Here is a 20,369-nt window from a genome sequence, read left to right on the forward strand (position 1 = left end):
ACATTTGAAATTTGGAATATAGTCAGTGGTACTCTATAAACCAATCTTGAAAAATTCTTATTTACTAAATACAGCATTGATACTACTATGCAAATTATTTTATTGCTTCCTAATACAGTTTTTCTGGTTCAAAATCTATAAAGAAATTAGCATTACTATAATAATTTTCTTTAAAACAGTGCATTTGATAAAAGACTAATAAACTATGAGAGACAGCCATTGGACATAATACCTTTCCTGTTTTTTATTTTTTTAATTCTTTTCACTTACCATCTAATCATTTGGACTATCTATTATATATTCATTTGTTCCTATTCTTTCTCTGTTTCTTTCATTTTTTTCATTTTTAATCTGGGGAAATAGATTTATAGGTTTTATGTAGTATCTACCAAACTTAATTTTTGTTCTAAATACATTTGAGTAAACTTCCTGTTGGAAATTTTAATAAATGAACTAACTTCATATAGTAAATTTTGGCAACTTTTTAAAGCTTTTAATCTAGTTTTCTATAATAATTTTTCAAATAACTATATCATTTGCATATTTTAGGTATATAGCCTGAGTTGGATAATATGGACATATACCCCATCTATATTATTCTTGCATTGTTTTAAGGGAACATAACTAGTATGATTTTTTAATTTATTTTAGTCTGTGAAAAATCTGACTTTTAGAAAAAAACTACTGTTCTGTTTTTGGGGGGTTTAAAATTATAATTTTAATAATGGCAGACCCTTCTTCCACCTATCTTATAAACTGATGGGGCTAAATGATAACTGGTGCAATTAATTTGCTTTTTTGTAAGGCAAACTGGTTATATACCTAAAACTCTAAAAATATGAGTTTCTTACCAAAGTAATTCACATTATACTAAATAATTATATTAGATTTTAAAATACAGGTAAAAGAACCATAGATTGATACATAGTTTCATATATAAAAATATCCACCCAAATACTCTACATAGTAGCAAAAAAAAAAAAAAAAGAAAACTGAAGTCTTCACAATTTGAGATTGATTAATAACTATAATATATACATAAAACAATACTACATAGCCATTAATAATTATTACACAGATGTACATGTATTAAGTTGAAGAGGCATTTGTGATATATTGCAATATAAATTAACTCAGTTATAAAACTAGAATATAATCTCATTGCATGAATATTCTTATGAAAAGTCTAAGCATAGACCTAAAATGATATTCTTAAATGTCTGTTCATTTCTTATTGCTTTACAAACTTACTGCTTACCACAAACTTAGTGGCTTACAGCAAAGCAAATGTATTATCTTATATTTCTGTGAGTCAGAAGTTTAAAAGGGGTATTATGGGGCAAAAGTCAAGGTGTCTGCAGGAGTGTGTCATTTCTGGAGGTAGTGGGAAAGAATCCACTTCTTGCTTTTTTCAGCTTTTATAGGTTTCCTGCATTCCTTGGCACATGGCCCCTCTATCTTCAAAGCCAGATGTGTCTTTCTCATGTCACTGTGACCTCTGCTCTTGTATTCACATCTTCACTAACCCTGACTCTCCTGTCTTTCTCTTTCACATTATAAAAACTTTGTGATTATATTAGATGCACACAGATAATAATCTTTTCATCTCATGATCTTCAATTTAAATCACACCTGCAAAATTCTTTTTGCTGAGTAAAGTTATATATTCACAGAGTCAGAATTTTCATGTGGACATCTTTTCTGCCTACCACAAAATGGTTTTTATTTTTATTTCTTTTTTATTTCAGATATTTTGGGACCCTTCCTTCCCCACTCTTACTAGCAGGTAATGATCGTTAGCCAAATAGTGTATATACTCCCAGATTATTTTTACATGCACATTTACACAGATAGGTAAATACTTATTACATCATGGAATCGCATATTCTGTTATTATCTTTAAATTCCTTGAAATATATATTCTGAATATTTTACAGAATTTTTGCCTAGTCCTCTTGTAGATTTATAAACACAGTTATGATAGTTGCTGCCAAACTGTTCACAAAAATGTTGCAAAAGTAGAAACCCACCTCCTGTGTCTGAGGGTAATTTTTCTTCACAATTTTTGTAAAGGTTGGACATTATTATTCATTATGGTATTTGTAAAATAGGAAAAAAGTACCTGCTAAGATTCTTCCATGATTACTACTGAATGCAATCCTCTCTTTGTAAATATTGTGATAAAAAGTAATATATAAAAAGAAAATGTGACAATTGCTATATGTTAAAAAGAATTGCCAAAAATTAAAATCTTTTAAAAACAACAAAAATACTTTGCAGTACAGTGACGTTGGAAAAATCAATAAATAAATTCATGAAATCTGTGACAGTCAAGGAAAAAAAGAAGAATGTTAACACTACATTATTTAGCAAAAAATATCAGGGAAACTGGCTGAAACAAATAAAAAATAAGCCTTATTTTATATATTACTTCAAATTTTAATATCAGGCAAATGTCAGACTAAAAAAATCAAGTAACCAATAACTTATAAAATAGAAAATATATATACTGATTAATGGGTCTTAAATTTTTTAAGAGTAATAGAAATGTGATATATCACAAAATAAAATGGTCAGTGTATTCGACCATGTAAATATTTTTAATGCTTTTGAAAATCTAAAAATAAAACAGTAAAACAATAAACCAAAAAATAGTTTGCAAAATACTTGTCAAACAAAATTTTAATACTTTTAATAATTGAGCTATAAAAAAATGACTCAGATTATTTATTTCATGAATTACATCTGTGAAACACGTTTAATTCTCAGAAGTATAAATGCTATACAAATAAAGACTCTTGGAAATAATGTACTTAACTTACATCCTAATGAAGTTGGAAAAACACTTTTCTTAACCTATTTTATGCCATAATACTATAATAATGCCTGGTACATACAAAGACACTTAAATATTTATTAAAGAGAAAAATGAATGAATGATTTCTTCATAGCATTATTTATAAAATTCAAAATTTGGAAATAACCCATATGTGCAACCCAAATAAAAGAAACAGTTAAATAAATGATACACAAATAAAAATATTAAGTAGATAATATAAATAATGTTTTGAAAAATATTTCATGTAATATAAAAAATGTTTAAAAGAACATTTTTAACATTTAACCTGAGGCTTCCTTTTATAATTAGTTATAATATCAATGAGTTCTCTCTAATAATATAGAGAATGAATATATTATAGTTAGAGGTGATCTCATTTTTTCTTGGTTCTGCTTACCCAAAGAAGTAGGTTCTGGAAACTATAAAAGCACCCCAACTTCTCTGAAGTAATGCAAAGAATATTATCCTAGGCTATTGTATTGTGGGTGCAATGACTTTGCTGCTTAAGTAGGTATAAAGGGCGGTGAGGCAGTGGTAATATGAAAAGAGTTAGCAGCAGGAAAAGAGTGACTTCATGTATCAACAAGGCAAAGGCTGTGAGGTAAGGAGGCTTTTCATGGCTTCAGAGAAGTTAGGCACCTTTATAGTTTCCAGAACCTACTTCTTTGGGTAAGCAGAACCAAGAAAAAAATGAAATCAGCTGTAACTGCAATTACTTTTGCAACAACTTAATGTCTATCTACATTATGGTAAACAGGAGTTCACACTGATGTTGCCAACTCTGATACATTACCACATAAATTATCCTAGCATCTTCTCCTTGAGTCTCTGTAACCTCCTACACCAAGAATAAGAAAACTTTTACCGCCTGCCATCAACATACTTAATTATTTTCAGTGTTCAGGCATAATTCCAGAATCGTTATTTTGTACACCTGTGAAAGCAACTTTATCAACTAGATTATGGGGCTCATATACAGTTGCATGCTTTTTAAAATATTTAAAATTAACAAACTTTTAGAGCAGTTTTAGGTTTACAGAAAAATAAGAGTTTATATATACCCTCTCTCCCTCCACACTTAGTTTCTCCCAGTGTTAATGTCTTGCTTTAGTAGGATACAGTTTTTACACTTGATTAACCAGTATTGAATACATTAAATTAATATATGAATACATATATTAACTAAAATCCATAGTTTACATTAGCGTTTACTCTTGGTGTTGAGCACTCTATGGGTTTTGACAAATTGATGGCATCAATCCACCATGACAATATCATCCAGAATAATTTTAATGCCTAAACATCCCTCGTGCTCCTATTACTTTTTTCCTCTGTCCTTTAAACGTCTTGAATCCACAACCACAGAGGGTTTCCTGTCTCCATAGTTTGCTTTTTACAGATTATCAAATAATTGAATAGTACAGTATAGACCTTTTTCAGACTGGTATCTTCCAATTAACAGTATGCATTTCAAGTTCCTCTATGTCTTCATTGCTTGATGTATCTTTTAGTTTTATGGCTGAATAATATTCCACTGTAAGAATTTACCACGGTTTGTTTATCCACACATCTACTGAAGGACATCTGGCTGTTTCCAAGTTTTGGAAATTATGAATAATGCTGCTATAAACATATGTGTGCAGGTTTTTGTGTGACTATGAGTTTTAAACTCATTTTGATAAATACCAAGGAGTGCGATTGCTGGATTTGTGTGGTAAAACTATGTTTAGCATTATAAAAATGGCCAAACCATCTTCCAGAGTAGCTGAACCATTTTGCAGTTCCAGTAGAAATAAATGAGAGTTCTTGTTGCTCCATATTTTCACCAACATTTGTTGTCATCACTGTATCAAATTTTGTCTGTTCTAACAGGTGTACAGGGGTATCTCACAGTTATTTGAATTCTCAATCCTAATAACGTATGATGTTGGGCATGTATTTATATGCTTATTTGCTGTCTGCTATTTGTCCCTCGTCAATCTTACGTAGAAATTTAATCTCCAGTGTGGAGGTGTTAGGAGTTAGGGTGTAACTGTAGGTGTTTGGTTCTTTGGGATGGATCTCTTATGAATAGATTAATTCCCTCCCTCAAGGATGAGTGAGTTCTTACTTTAATAGTTCCCAACAGAGCTTGCTATTAAAAAGAAGCTAGTGCTTCTCCCCTCTCTTGTTTACTTTCTTGCCAAATGATCCCTGCACACGATGGCTTCCCTTCATCTTCAGCCATAATTGGAAGCAGCCTAAGGCTTTTGCCAGATGCAGATGTCCAATTTAAAATCAAAATCATGAGCCAAATAAGCCTTAGAAAAAGTGAATCATCCAGATTCAGGTCTTTCTTTACAGTTAGACTAAACAAATTAAGACTTCATCTGTATATCTTCTTTTGTGAGCTGTCTATCTAGATCTTTTACCCATTTTTTCATCAGAATTCTTGTTGAGTTTTAAGATTTCTTCCTGTATTTTGATGTGAAGCATTTTTCAAATATGTGTTTTGCAATACCTTATCAAGTCTGTAGCTTTTTAAAAATTCTCTTTATAGTGTCTTTTGCACAGCACAAGCTTTTAATATTAATTAAGTATAACCTAGCAATTTTTCTTTTCATGGGTCATGCTTTTGATCCTATGTCTAAAAAGCAATTGTCAAACACAAGATCACTTAGACTTCCTCTTACATTGTCTTCTAGGAGTTTTATTGTTTTGAATTTTATATGTGGGTCTGTGTTACATATCAAGTTAATATTGTGAAAGGTGACAGGTATGTTATGTGGGTCCTTCATTCTATTCCATAGATCTGTCTTTTTAACAATAACACATTCTTCCTCACTAAGATTAATAGTTTCTAGCTTTTAGTATAAAGTGAAAGATGTGTGATGTGTGACTCTTCCTGTCACTTGAATGTATAGAGGTCATTGTAGTGTTGATTTACCTGATTTTGGTATTGCTGTAACTTAGAAAATAGGGAAGCCCAAGGAGAGGGAGAGAGATGGAGGACCAGTCATTGATAAACCAGTCAGAACATATACAACATTTTTTATTAAGCTTTCCATCTTATATGAAGATGATTCATGGTGACTCAAAATAATTATAACAGTAGCATCAAAAATCACTAATGGCATATCACCATAAAAGATACAATAATAATGAAAAAGTTTGAAACACTGTGAGAATTTCTAAAATGTGACACAGAAACATGAAGTGAGCACATGCTGTTAGAAAAATGACAATGATAGACTTGTTCGATGCAGGGTTGCTACTAATCTTTAATTTATAATAAATACAATATCCATGAAGCACAATAAAGCAAAGTGAAATAAAATGAGATGTACCTGTATTAGCCTTGTATCCTGCAAGCCAACTATAATTTCCTGTTCGTTATAGGAGTTTGTTGTTGTCGAATCATTGTGATTTCTACAAAGGCATTTATGCAATCTGCAAACAAATACATTTTCATTTCTTCCTCCACATTCTGTATGCGATTTTAACTACTTTCATTGGCTTATTACAATTAACTAAGACTTCCAGCAAGATGTTGATAGAAATGGTTAGAGGCAGCATCTTTGATTTGTTCCTGATCTTGGGAAAGCATCTAGCCTCTTACCACTAAATATAATCTTAGCTGTAGTTATTTTTTGTAGACAGTCTGCATGACATCAATAAAGATTCGCCTATTCCTAGATTGCTAAGATTTTTAAATAATGAATGAATGTTGGATTTTATCAAATATGTTTTCTCTACTTATGATAAAACTTTATTTTTCTTTTTTAGCTTGTTGATGTAATGGATTACATTGACTTATTTTTTAATATTAATCCAGTTTTCCCTACTGGAATAAATTCTACTAAGTCATGGTATATAATTATCTTTATATATTATTAGATTTTTTTGGTAATATTTTGTTGAGGTTTTTCACATTTAGTTTCGTGTTAGTTATTAGTCTATGGTTTTCTTTATTGTAATATTTATCTCATTTGGTAATAGGGTCATGCTAACCTAATACAATGAGTCGGGAAGTATTCCTTCTGCTTCTATTATCTGGAAGACATTGTAGATCAATGTCATAATTTTCTCCTTAAATGTTTTGTGGAATACACTGGTAAGTCCATCAGGGCCTAGTACTTTCTGTGTTGAAAAGTTATTAATTATTGACTCAATTTACCTAAGAAGTAAAGATGTATTCATTTTATATACTTCTTCATTTATGAAATCTGAAAATTTTGAGATTGTTTCTTTCAAAAAATTGGTCAATTTAATCTAAGTAATCAAATTTGTAGGCATAAAGTTGCACATAATATCTCTTTTAATATGCACAGATTTGGTAGTGATGGGTCTTCTTTTATTTCTTATGTGATTAATCTTTGACTTCTTTCTTTTTTTCTTATATGTCCTGGCTAGAAGTTTATCTAAAAGAAACAGATTTTGCTTTCATTGATTTTCTCTATGGATTTCTTGTGTAAATTTTATTGATTTCTGCCCTAATGTATGTGTTTTCTTCTGCCTATTGTGGAATAAATTCTCACTTCTATTTCTAGTTTACTAGGAAGAAAACTTAGATTTTTAAATTTTAGAGCTTCTTTTCTAACATGTATATCAAACGCTAAAAATTTTCCTTTAAGCATCTGCTTTAGCTGCATTTCACAAATTTTGATAAGTGTATTTCTCTTTAAGCTTAATTCAGATCTCAAAAAAAATTTCTTGAGACTTATTCTTTGACCTATGTGTTGTGTAGAATTATATTGTTTAATTTCAAAATATTTGGAAATTCTCCTGCTCTTTGCTTTTTAGTTTACCTTTGATTTGTAGTCTGAGCATATATTTTGTATAATTTATATTCTGTTATTTATGTTATGGTGTATTTTATTGTCCAAAACATTGTCCATGTCGTCATTATGAATTGAATGGAGTCCTCCCAAAATTTATACATTAAATATCCTTACCCCACTTTATTTTTATTAGTGTTAACATTAACATATTTCTTCACCATTTTATTTTAAATCCGTGTTTCTATATTTAAAGTGAGTTTTATCTAGATTATATATTTATTGTTGTTATTTTGTTATTCACTTTGTCATTCTCACTCTTTTATTCATGTATTTAGACCATTGATGTTTGAAGTAATCATCAATATGTGTGAATAAATATCTATTATATTTCTAACTGTTTTCTATCCACTGGACTTGTACTATGTTTACTATTTTGTCTTCCACTTGTATTCTGTTTTCCTTAGTTTTAATGAAGAATTTTCATGAATCCATTGTCTTTTTTCTGTTAGCATATCAATTATACCAAAGACAAAAACCACATGATATTAACCAATGGAACAGAACAGAGGACTCAGAGGCAATACCACACATCTACAACCATCTGATCTTTGACAAACCTGAGAAAAACAAGCAATGGGAAAAAGATTCCCTGTTTAATAAATGGCTTTGGGAAAACTGGATAGCCATGTGCATAAAGCAGTAACTGGACCCCTTCCTGACACCTTACACTAGAATTAACTCCAGATGGATTAAATATTTAAACATAAGACCTAACACCATAAAAACTCTAGAAGAAAACCTAGGAAATACCATTCAGGACATAGGCATAGGCTAGGACTTCATGACAAAAAACATCAAAAGCTAAGTCAACAAAAGCCAAAATAGACAAATGGGATCTAATTAAACTTAAGAGTTTCGGCACATCAAAAGAATCAATAATTAGAGTGAACCAGCAATCAGCAGAATGTGAAAAAAATTTTGCAATCTACCTATCTGACAAAGGGCTAATATACAGAATCTACAAAGAACTAAAGCAGATTTACAAGAAAAAAAAAACTCATTTAAAACTAGACAAAAGATGTGAACAGGCACTTTCAAAAGAAGAACTATATGATGCCAGCAAACATATGAAAAAATTCTCATCATAACTGGTCATTAGAGAAATGCAAATCAAAACCACATTGAGATATCATCTCACACCAGTTAGAAAGGCAATCATTAAAAAATCTGGAGACAACAGATGCTGGAGAGGATGTGGAGAAAGAGGAACACGTTTACACTGTTGGTGAGAGTGTAAATTAGTTCAACCATTGTGGAAGACAGTGTGGCGATTCCTCAAGCACCTCAAAATAGAAATTCCATTTGACCTAGCAATATATCCAAAGGATTATAAATCATTCTGTTATAAAGACACATGCACATGTATGTTCATTGCTGCACAGTACTGTTTACTATAGCAAAGGCTTGGAACCAACCCAAATGCCTATCAATGATAGACTGGACAAAGAAAATGTGGCACATATACACCATGGAATATTATGCAGCCATAAAAAACGATGAGTTTGTGTCCTTTGTAGGGACATGGATGAATCTGGAAACCATCATTCTCAGCAAACTGACACAAGAAGAGATAATCAAACACTGCATGTTCTCACTCATGGGGGGGCTTGAACAGTGAAAACACATAAACACAGGAAGGGGAGGATTACACAATGGGGTCTGTTGGAGGGGAATAGAGGATGGACAGCGGTGGGTAGGGAGGTTGGGGAGGGATAACTTGGGGAGAAATGCCAGATATAGATGACGGGGGAATGGAGGCCACAAACCACATTGCCATGTATATACTATGCAACAATGCTGCATATTCTGCACATATACCCCAGAACCTAAAGTACAATGCTAGCACTTACCTTTATTTTTCTTCCTTAGAGTTTCTATCTCTCTCTTTACATCACTCATTTGTTTACCTTTTTTTCCCACTGTTGCACATAGCATACTAATAGTTATTTTAAATTCATGGCATAATATATTAACGTCTGGCATAACTGAGTCTGGTTCTGATTTTTGCTCTGCCTCTTCAAATTGTATATTTTTTGACTTTTAGTATTATGTATAATGTTTTTGTTGAAAGATAGACATATTGGGACAGTTAGAAGGAACTGAGATAAATAGATCTTTAGTGTGAGGTTTACTGCTTTCTATAGCTGTAAGTTTCAGAGGCCAAAATTTCTTCTGTTGTCATTGTTTTTATTTCTTTCCATTTCTTTGTGTTTCTTTAGGTCCTCCTTAAATAATGCTTTAGATGAACAGTTCTTTCCACTGTAGTTGCCCATTATTATGCAGGAGTCCTATTGATGTGGTGGTAAGGTAGTAGGGAGAGAAAGTTTTCTATTGTCCTTTGATTAGATTGCAATCCTTTAGTGAATCTGTGACCCCAGGCTGTGATCTTTACAAATGCATGCTAGTTCTTTTCCCTCAGGAGGGAACTGGAATTAGGTATTCCCATTCCCCTATGTCAAGCTCCTGTAAAATCTACAGTGGTTAGATTCTGGTAAAATAGTTTCCATTGAAGGAAGGCTTTTGTTAAAGAGAACAGAATCCTCTGGTTATAATTTTAAATGATTGTTTTTCCTCTTCCCCTGCAGGGAGATTTTCTCAGATCTTTGCCCTGAGAATTTGCTGGGACTTCTGGGGGTCAAACTCATAAAAATATGGGCCCCCACAAGACGGCTGTCCCTCTAGTTCTTAAGTCTCAGGGTTGTGCACACTGAGCTGCCAGTAATTCAATGATTACTGTTTAGGTATCCCTATTCCAGAGCTAGTTGTAGCAATAGATTCCTGCTCCTGGGCTTCTTTTCCAAAAAGCTGTGATTCTCTGTATTTGTCTATGTCTCTAATTTGAAGGACAGCAGATTGCCTTTGATGGATTTAAGAAAAGTTGAAGACATTAAAGTTTTTAGCTTTTTTTTATTCTTGTGAAGATGAGAGTGATGACTTCTAAGTTTTTTAAATGTCTGACCTGAGACACTTAGCATTTTGGATCTTTGTTTTATCTCATTTATATCGATTCATTTATTTGCCTTTAGTATTATAGACTCTATTTATTTCCAAAATTATGCAGGTCAGTGTCTTTTTCCCCATCAGTCTCAGTGAGATTGTTTCAAGCATTTGTAATACAAAGAATGTCTTTCATCATATTCTACATTCCATCCTGTGATCCCTGACTTCCTAAATAATCTGGCATTCATTTGTATACATTAAGGTTCACTCATTATCCTATAAAGTTCTCTGAGTTTGGACTAATGCACAGTGATATGTATTCACCATTGCAACATCACAGGCACTAGATTCACTGCCCTTAGTGATACCCTCTGCTTCACTCATCCGGCCCCTCCCCACCTGAACCCAAGACAACCACTAATATGTTTACAGTATCTACAGTTTTGCCTTTTTCATAATGTTGTATAATTGAAATCATGTAGTTTGTAGCCTTTTTCAGATAGGCATCTTGCATTTAAAATTCATCCATGTCTTTTGGTGGCTTGATTCAGTGCATTTTTAAGGCACTGAAGAATATTCCATGTATTGCAGTTCTCTTACTCCTTAGTTCAGCTAGGTCCCAGTTCCTGTCCCATGACTGAGAAGAACAGGACATGTGGATACTGGAAAGTGAGTAAGGTATAATAGGATTTATTAAGTGAAAGGAAAGTTCTCTTCAAAGACAGGGACCTGAAGTGGGCTGCCAGAAATGAGCCTGAGTTCTGGGTCTTTTATGTGGCAAAAAAAATGAAGACTTCCATGGGTTCTTCCCAAGTGGGAAAGATCAAGTTTCCTCCTAGGGGTGTTGCATCTGTGCACCCCTGGAGTTGGCCATAGTGTCTACAATTTGGTTATCACCCATGAGTGCTTAAGTGAAACCTACAGGGAAGCTAAAACCACAATGCTAATGTCATGTTAATAATATTATAATGAGCTGGGTCCAGTTAAAGATATTTAGGTTGATTTATTTCACCTGCATCTAAGTTGGGACAGTCCCTTCTAAGCAAACATCCTGGTGTAAGAGGAAGTTCTTAATCAAATTTCTTCTCATTATCTACATGGGCAATGCAGATGAGGTCCCAAAGTGTTTTTTCCACTCCCAAGACTCTCCCTCTCTATCTAACTAGCCGGCCTCTAACTGCCTCCTTTCTCACATGGATATGCCATAGTTTATCAATTCACCTATAAAAAACATCTAGGTTACTTCTAGTTTGTGGAAATTAAACTACATGTTATAAAAATTTGCAAACAAAGTTTTGTTTGGACATAATTTTTAAATCAGTTGGGTAATTACCTAGGAATATGAATGTTACATTTTATAGTGAGACTACATTTAGCTTTGTAAGAATCTGCCAAACTGCCTTCCAAAGTGGCTATATAATTATGCATTCGCAAGGACAATAAATGAGCAGTATTCCTATTGCTTTACATGTTCACAAGCATTGTCAGTTTTTGGGATTTTAACCATTATAATAGGTGTGTAGTAATACCTAATTTTATTTAAATTTGCGTTTTCCTAATGATATACAATGGTAATTATTTCTACCTATGTTTCCTCTCTAGTGATGTGTCTATTCAGAGCTTTTGCCCATTTTTTCTTGGGTGGTTTATTTTGTTATTGTTCAGTTTTAGGACTTCGTTTATTTTGTACACAAACCCTTTGTGGTTTCCCAAATATTTTCTCTAATATTGGGCCTTGTTTATTGATATTCTTCACAATGTCTTTCTCAGATAAGTTTTAAAACTGATAAAAATAAGTTTTTTTTTTTTATTTCATGAATTAGTTTTTGATGTTGAATCTAGCAACTAATTGCCAAACTCATAACTGCACAAATTTTTTACTTATGTTTATTTTTTCCTTAGCAGTGTTTTTTTTTTTTTTTAATTTAGGCCTAGAATCCATTTTAAGTTAATTTTTGTGTAATTTATAAGATCAGGCTAGATTCTTTTTTTTTTTTTTTTCTGCACACAGGAGTCTAATTGCTTTAGCATAATTTATTGAAATAATAATTTTTCCTGCATTGAATTGCTTCTGTGCCTTTCTTAAAAATTACTTGAATATATTTGTGTGGCTTCATGTCTGGGTTCTCTATTACATCTCTATTCCATTGATTTATTGTCTACTATTCTACTAATATTGTACTGTTTCTATTTCTGTAGCTTTATAGTAAGTCTTGAAGTTGGATAGTATGAGTCCTTACATTTTGTTCTTCCCAAGTATTTTTTTTTTTTTTTGGCTATTCTAGTTCTTTTGTTTTTGAGGGACAATTTTTCTAAAATTAATTACTTTTTAAAAAATTGTACTTTAAGTTCTAGGGTACATGTGCAGATCTTGCAGTATTGTTGCATAGACACACACATGCCATGATGGTTTGCTGTCTTCATCACCCTGTCACGTACATCAGGCATTTCTCCCAATGTTATCCCTCCTCAACCTCCCCAGCCAATGCTGTCCCTCCTCTAGCCCCCCTCCCCCCAACAGACCCTAGTGTGTGATGTTCTCCTCCTTATGCCCATGTATCCTGATTGTTCAACATCCACCTATAAGTGAGAATATGCAGTATTTGGTTTTCTGTTTTTGTATCAGTTTGCTGAGAATGATGGTTCCAGATTCATCCATTTTGCTACAAAGGACATGAACTCATCCTTTTTATGTCTGCATAGTATTTCATGGTGTATATGTGCCACATTTTCTTTGTCCAGTCTATCATTGATGGGCATTTGGGTTGGTTCCAGGTCTTTGCTATTGTAAACAGTGCCTCAGTGAGCATATGTGTACATGTGTCTTTATGATAGAACAATTTATACTCCTTTGAGTATAAACCCAGTAATGAGATTGCTGGGTCAAATGGAATTTCCATTTCTAGATCCTTGAGGAATTACCACACTGTCTTCCACAATGGTTGAACTAATTTACACTCCCACCAGCAGTGTAAAAGTGTTCTTATTTCTCCATGTCCTCTCCAGCATCAGTTGTCTCCAGATTTTTAAATGATCACCATTTTAACTGTCATGAGATGGTATCTCAATGTGATTTTGATTTGCACTTCTCTAATGACCAGTGATGATGAGCACTTTTTCATATGTTTGTTGGCCTCATAAATGTCTTCTTTTGAAATGTGTCTGTTCATATCGTTTGCCCACTTTTTAATGTTTTTTTTTTCCCTTGTAAATCTGCTTTAGTTCTTTGTAGATTCTGGATATTAGCCCTTTGTCAGATGGGTAGATTGCAAAGCTTTGTTTGCATTCTCCTCGTTGCTGGTTCACTTTAATAATTGTTTCTTTTGATGTGCAGAAACTCTTAAGCTTAATTAGATCCCATTTGTCTATTTTGATCCCTTGCCTATGCCTGTGTCCTGAATGGTATTTCCTAGGTTTTCTTCTAGAGTTTTTATGGTGTTAGGTCTTATGTTTAAATCTTTAATCCATCTGCAGTTGGTTTTAGTGTAAGGTGTAAGGAAGGGGTCCCGTTTCAGCTTTCTGCACATGGTAGCCGGTTTTCCCAACACCATTTATTAAACAGGGAATCCTTTCCCCATTGCTTGTTTTTCTCAGGTTTGTCAAAGATCAGATGATTGTAGAGGTGTGGCATTACTTCTGAGGTTTCTGTTCTGTTCCATTGGTCTATATCTCAGTTTTGGTACAAGTACCATGCTGTTTTGATTACTGTAGCCTTGTAGTATAGTTTGAAGTCAGGTAGCATGATGCCTCCAGCTTTGTTCTTTTTGCTTAGGATTGTCTTGGCTGTGCAGGCTCTCTTTTGGTTCCATACAAAGTTTAAAGTGGTGTTTTCCAGTTCCGTGAAGAAGACCAATGGTAGATTGATGGGGATAACATTGAATCTACAAATTACTTTGGGAAGTATGGCTATTTTAACGATACTGATTCTTCCTAACTGTGAGCATGGGATGTTTTTCCATCTGCATGTGTCCTCTCTTATTTCCTTGAGTTGGTTTATAGTTCTCCTTGAAGAGGTCCTTCACATCCTTTGTTAGTTGTTTTCCTAGGTATTTTATTCTCTTTGTCACAATTGTGAATTGTTCACTCATGATTTGGTTTTCTGTTTGTCTGTTATTGGTATATAGGTGCTTGTGATTTCTCTACATTGATTTTGTTTACTGAGATTTTGCTGAAGTTGCTTAACAGCTTAAGGAGATTTTATGATGAGACAGTGGAGTCTTCTAAATATATAGTCATGTCATCTGAAAATAGAAACAATTTGACTTCCTGTTTTCCTGATTAAATATCCTTTATTTCTTTTTCTTGCCTGATTGCTCTGGCTAGAACTTCAAATACTGTATTGAATAGGAATGGTGAGAGAGGGCATCCTTGTCTAGTGCCAGTTTTCAAAGGGAATGCTTCTAGCTTTTGGTCGTTCAGTATGATATTGGCTGTGGGTTTGTCATAAATAGCTTTTATTATTTTGAAATATGTTCCATTGATACCTAGTTTATTGAGAGTTTTTAGCCTAAAGGGCTGTTGAATTTTGTCGAAGGCCTTCTCTGCATCAATTGAGATGATCAGGTAGTTTTTGTCTTTGGTTCTTTTTATGTGATGGATTATGTTTATAGATTTGCATATGTTGAACCACCCTTGCATCCCTGGGATGAAGCCTATTTGATTGTGATGAATAAGCTTTTTTATATGCTGTTGCGATTGGTTTGCCAGTATTTTATTGAAGATTCTTTTCATCGATGTTCATTATGGATATTCGCCTAAAGTTTTCCTTTTTAGTTGTGTCTCTGCCAGGTATTGGTATCAGGATGATGTTGGTCTCATAAAATGAGTTAGGAAAGATTTGGGAGGGAGAATTTTCAATGTTTTAATTTTTATTTTTATAGATACATAGTAGGTATATATATTTTTGATGTGTTAGGAGTATAAGATATAATTAAGTTGTAAACATGTTTGAGCAGAGGTCAAGACATGGTAGAAAAAGATAAAACTGTAAACATGTGTTGATCAAATAGGACACATAAAACAAGGTAAAATTGTAAGATGTTGACACAGATGTTGCCAAACTTTTCTGGGACTTTGGACTTTGATAAACAAGTTTGGTAAGCAGTAGTGGAGATTGCAAAATATTATAATTTTGGACTTTGGCAAACACATGGATCAAAACAACAAGGGAGATTACCATGAGCATAACCACTCAGGAAGAAGGACTCAGGACTACACCTAGGGATGAAGTGACTAGTTGAGCATGGTGAATCCCTGATTAATCTCTACACCCCTTGCTGCATGGTTAGTGGCAAGAGGGAGCTGTGTGGAGGCCCTCTGCCTATTCACTCTGACAATAGACAAGGCCAGGATGGACAGAGTGGAGGTTGTCTGATTCTCCAAAGCTACACTTGAATGTTGAATGAAACTCAGATTGAATGATTTTAACTGCCATGGTGAGGCCAGCCCTTAGTAACCCCCTTGAGTGTGTTTTTGTGTATGATGAGAAATGACAGTTGGTTATAGCAATTAATAAATCATGTGATTCAAGCATCTAACAAGTCACCAATTGTTCTTGTTTCCTGTGCCGTAAAACCCTGGAGAAAGTATAAGTTTTGTCCTGGTGACATGGTGAATATGAGATGCTTTGGCACAGGTATACAAGATGAAATAATCATGTCAGGGTAAATGGGGTATTCATCCCCTCAAGCAGTCTTCATTTATTTACATTACAAACATTCTAATTTTACTTTTTCTTATTTTAAAATGTACGGTAAATTATTGGTGACTGTAATCACCCTATTGTGCTATCAAATACTAGATCTTACTCACTCTATCTTACTACATTTTTGTATACATTAACCATTCCCACTCTATCCCCCACTACTCTTCCCAGCCTCTGGTAACTATCATTCTACTCTTTATCTCAATAGGTTCAATTGTTTTAATTTTTAGCTCCCTCTAATGACTGAGAATGTGCAGTTTGTCTTTCTGTGCCTGTCTTAATTCACTTAACATAATGTCTTCTAGTTCTACCCTTTTTGTTGCAAATGACACCTCACTGTTTTTATGGCTAAATAGTACTCCATTGTGTATATGTACTGCATGTTATTTGTTTTCTTTTTTACGTATAAACTTTAGAATCATTGTCAACGTCTACAGAGTAGCTTGCTGGGATCTGGATTAGGGTTGTGGTGAATCTATTCTGTAAATTGAGAAGAATTGGCATTTTAATAATATTGATTCTTTCAATTTACAAACACTGAGTATATTCTCCTATGATACTTCTCATCAGTGTTTGGCAGTTTTCTATATATAGACGCAATACCTATTTTGATAGATTTATATATATATATATATATATATATGTGTGTGTGTATGTATGTGTGTGTGTGTGTGTGTGTGTATTGTATTTCTTCTACTGCTTTTTGACAAAGGTCAAAAGTAATTAAATGAAGGAAGAATAACCGTTTCAACAAAGGGTGCTAGAGCATTTGGTTATTCATAGACCAGCAACGGAACCTCAGTATAAACCTTACACCTAACATAAAAGCTAACTCAAATGTATTACAGATGTAAACATACAATGTAAAACTACAAATACCACAAGGGTTATTATCTTCAGGATCTCTAGCACAGCAAGGAATTCTTATACTTGATGCCAATAAACATGACTCATAAAAGAGGAATTAAAAAATTGGATACATCAAAATTAAAAATATTTTCTCTACAAAAGACATTCTTTAAAAATGGAAAGACAGACCGGGAATCCCAGAACTTTGGGAGGCCGAGGAGGGTGGATCACGAGGTCAGGAGTTCAAGACCAGCCTGAACAACATGGTGAAACCTGTCTCTACTAAAAATACAAAAATTAGCTGGGCATCTTGTAATTTCAGCTAGTCAGGAGGCTGAGGCAGGAGAATTGCTTGAACTGGGACCCAGGATGCAGAGGTTGCAGTGAGCGGAGATCATGCCACTAGACTCCAGCCTGGGCTACAGAGCGAGACTCCATCTCAAAAAAAAAAAAAAAAGGTGGAAAGACAAGTTGTGGACAAGGAGAAAATATTTACAAATCCTTATCCTTAAGATAAAGGACTGCTATACAGTAGACTGAAACTCAACAGTAAAAAATTAAACAATCCAATTAGGAAATGGGCAGAAGACATAAACAGAAATTTTACTGAAGAGGATATATCAATGGAAAATAAGTACATAAGCAGATATTCAACAATGTTAGCCATTAGGGAAACACAAATCAACAATGAGATATCACTAAATACACATATAAGTGATAAAAATTAAATTAAAAAACATTGACAGCAGCAAATAATGATCAGGATGTAGAGAAAGTAGATTACTCTTATATTGTTGATGGAAATATAAAATGGTACAGCCAGTCTGGAAAATAGCATGGTAGTTTTTTTACATGACTAAACATGCCACTACTATGACCCATAATTGCATTTCTGAGTATCTCAGAGAGATGAACACATACATTTACACAAATACTTGTACACTAATGTTTATAGTAGCAACAAACAAAAGTTGGAAATTATCCATGTCCTTCCATGGATGACTTGTTATATAAACTATTATGCATACACACCATGACATACTACTAAGCAGTAAATAAATGGAATTATTGATGTATGATAGCCTGGACAAGCTGTCAGAAAATTATTCCAAGTGAAAAAAGACAATGCCCAAATTTTATATACTATATAATCTTATTTATTTAACATTCTTTTTTTAATTTTTTTTTTTGAGGCAGGGTGTTGCTTTGTTGCCCAAGATATAGTGCAGTGGTGCATTCTTAGCTCACTGCAACCTCTGCCTCTTAGGCTCAAGTGATCTTCCCACCTCAGCCCCGCCGAGTAGCTTGGACTACAAGCCAGTGCCAACATGCCCGGCTAATTTTTGCGTTTTCCATAGAGACGAAATATAGCTGGTTGCCCAGGGTGGTCTAGAACTCTGGGCTCAAGTGACCCTCCTGCCTTAGCCTCCCAAAGTGATGGGATTATAGGTGTGAGCTACCACACCTGGCCTACTTTACATTCTTGAAATGACAAAATTATGGAAATTTTCGGTTAGGTAATCTTAACCACACAAGACATGGTATTTGGAGATGGGGCCTTTGAGAGATTATTAGGTTTAGATGAGGTCATGAAAGTAGAGCCTTCATGATGGGATTGGTGCACTTGTGCAAAAAATAACACCAGAGAGTTTGCTGTCTCTCTCTGTCTCTCACTGCTATGTGAGGATACAGTGAGAAGGCAGCCATCCCAAGCTAGAGCCTGACCATACTGGCACTTTGTTCTTGAATTTCTAGGCTCCAGAATTGTGAAGAAATCAATTTATGTTGTTTAAGCTGCTCAGTATGTTATACTGTTAATGGAAACCCAGGTGGACTAAGACATATAGTTTTTACTCTTTTTCTCTTTAAACCAAGAAAGCTGCATTGTTTAAAGTTTTGTAATGTATTTAAGAACTTACTGATATCACTTGCAAGCTATGTTATAGCTCTTAGATTACATAAATGCTAATTTCAGAAGCTGTAAGAAGATATCTTTTAAAAGAAGAAAATATTTCTAAAGTGTTCCATTTACTGTTAGTTCATTCCACAATTAACTTTTTGAGTTGACTTGGGCTTTCTTTTTCTTTTTATTTCCCCTCCTTTTGAAAATTAGAACACTTTTTGCTTATTAAGAATCACCTCACAGATGAAAGAAAAATGCTCCAATTATCTTTTGGGAATGAGTTTTTATACTACATGCACATCAATTCTTCTCAAGAGGAGACATACCTATTTCAAGACTTCTTTTAAAATTACAATTTAAGCAGCTCTTATTTGTGTCAAAATTATTTAGTCTGTTTGAATTGCCCCAAGAAAAAATATGCTAAGAGGCTTTATAAAAGGAAAACTTGTTGTTATTCAACTCATATGTTCCCCCTGAGAATTTTTTAAAACACACCTATTTTAAGAACCTGCGGGAAAATTTACATTTTACCCAGAGTTGTTGTAAACAACAAATATAAAAAGATTCAAATAGAGTTGCTGAAGCAGGAGTGTGTTGAATTACTCTAGCAATTTTTTAGTATCTATTTATATATGTTTCTAATAGTTCCTTCAGAAATATTCACAAACAAAAAAAGAAATAGGATGTTAGAAGCAAGAACGTAATGGTCCACTCATACAACATGTCCAACAGATAAATTACTGTAACACAAAAACAAGTTGAAATATATCAAGGCATTATAGATCTGCATCTGTTTTTATAACACATGGTTAAATAATCTACCAATGATTAAATCACTTTTGTAATAAAACAGCTATGTCCTGGCCCATAGTGGGTACTAATACATATTGGTAATTAAAGGAACGAAGGTACATAGTTGTTATAAAATAATGGAATGTAAGCCCTGCCTAAGTACATTCTATATGTAAGTGTGCATATGTATATAGATGTGATATATATATACTATATATATATATATATCTATATACATACTCTCAAGCACATATATATGTAAACTTGTGATTTATACTCTGAATTTTTTAGAAACACTGAATTCTCCTTACTGCATTCATATAAAAAAAAAACAAAGGCATTCATTTTTCTATTTTATAAATTTGCATAATGAATCTGATTCCTCTATCTTGGCAAAGTTGAACATCATGTATTGAGATGGTGTGATGGCATATCAAGATCAAGGAAACTTGGATCTCTAAGTATTTGAATGTAGAAGAATTCTAACCAAACTACATCAAGTGGTTTGAAGGCTGGGAGGTG

This window comes from Sapajus apella, unplaced genomic scaffold, assembly GCF_009761245.1.
Source record: "Sapajus apella isolate SASKATOON/1434 unplaced genomic scaffold, GSC_monkey_1.0 scaffold28, whole genome shotgun sequence".
NCBI lineage: Eukaryota > Metazoa > Chordata > Mammalia > Primates > Cebidae > Sapajus > Sapajus apella.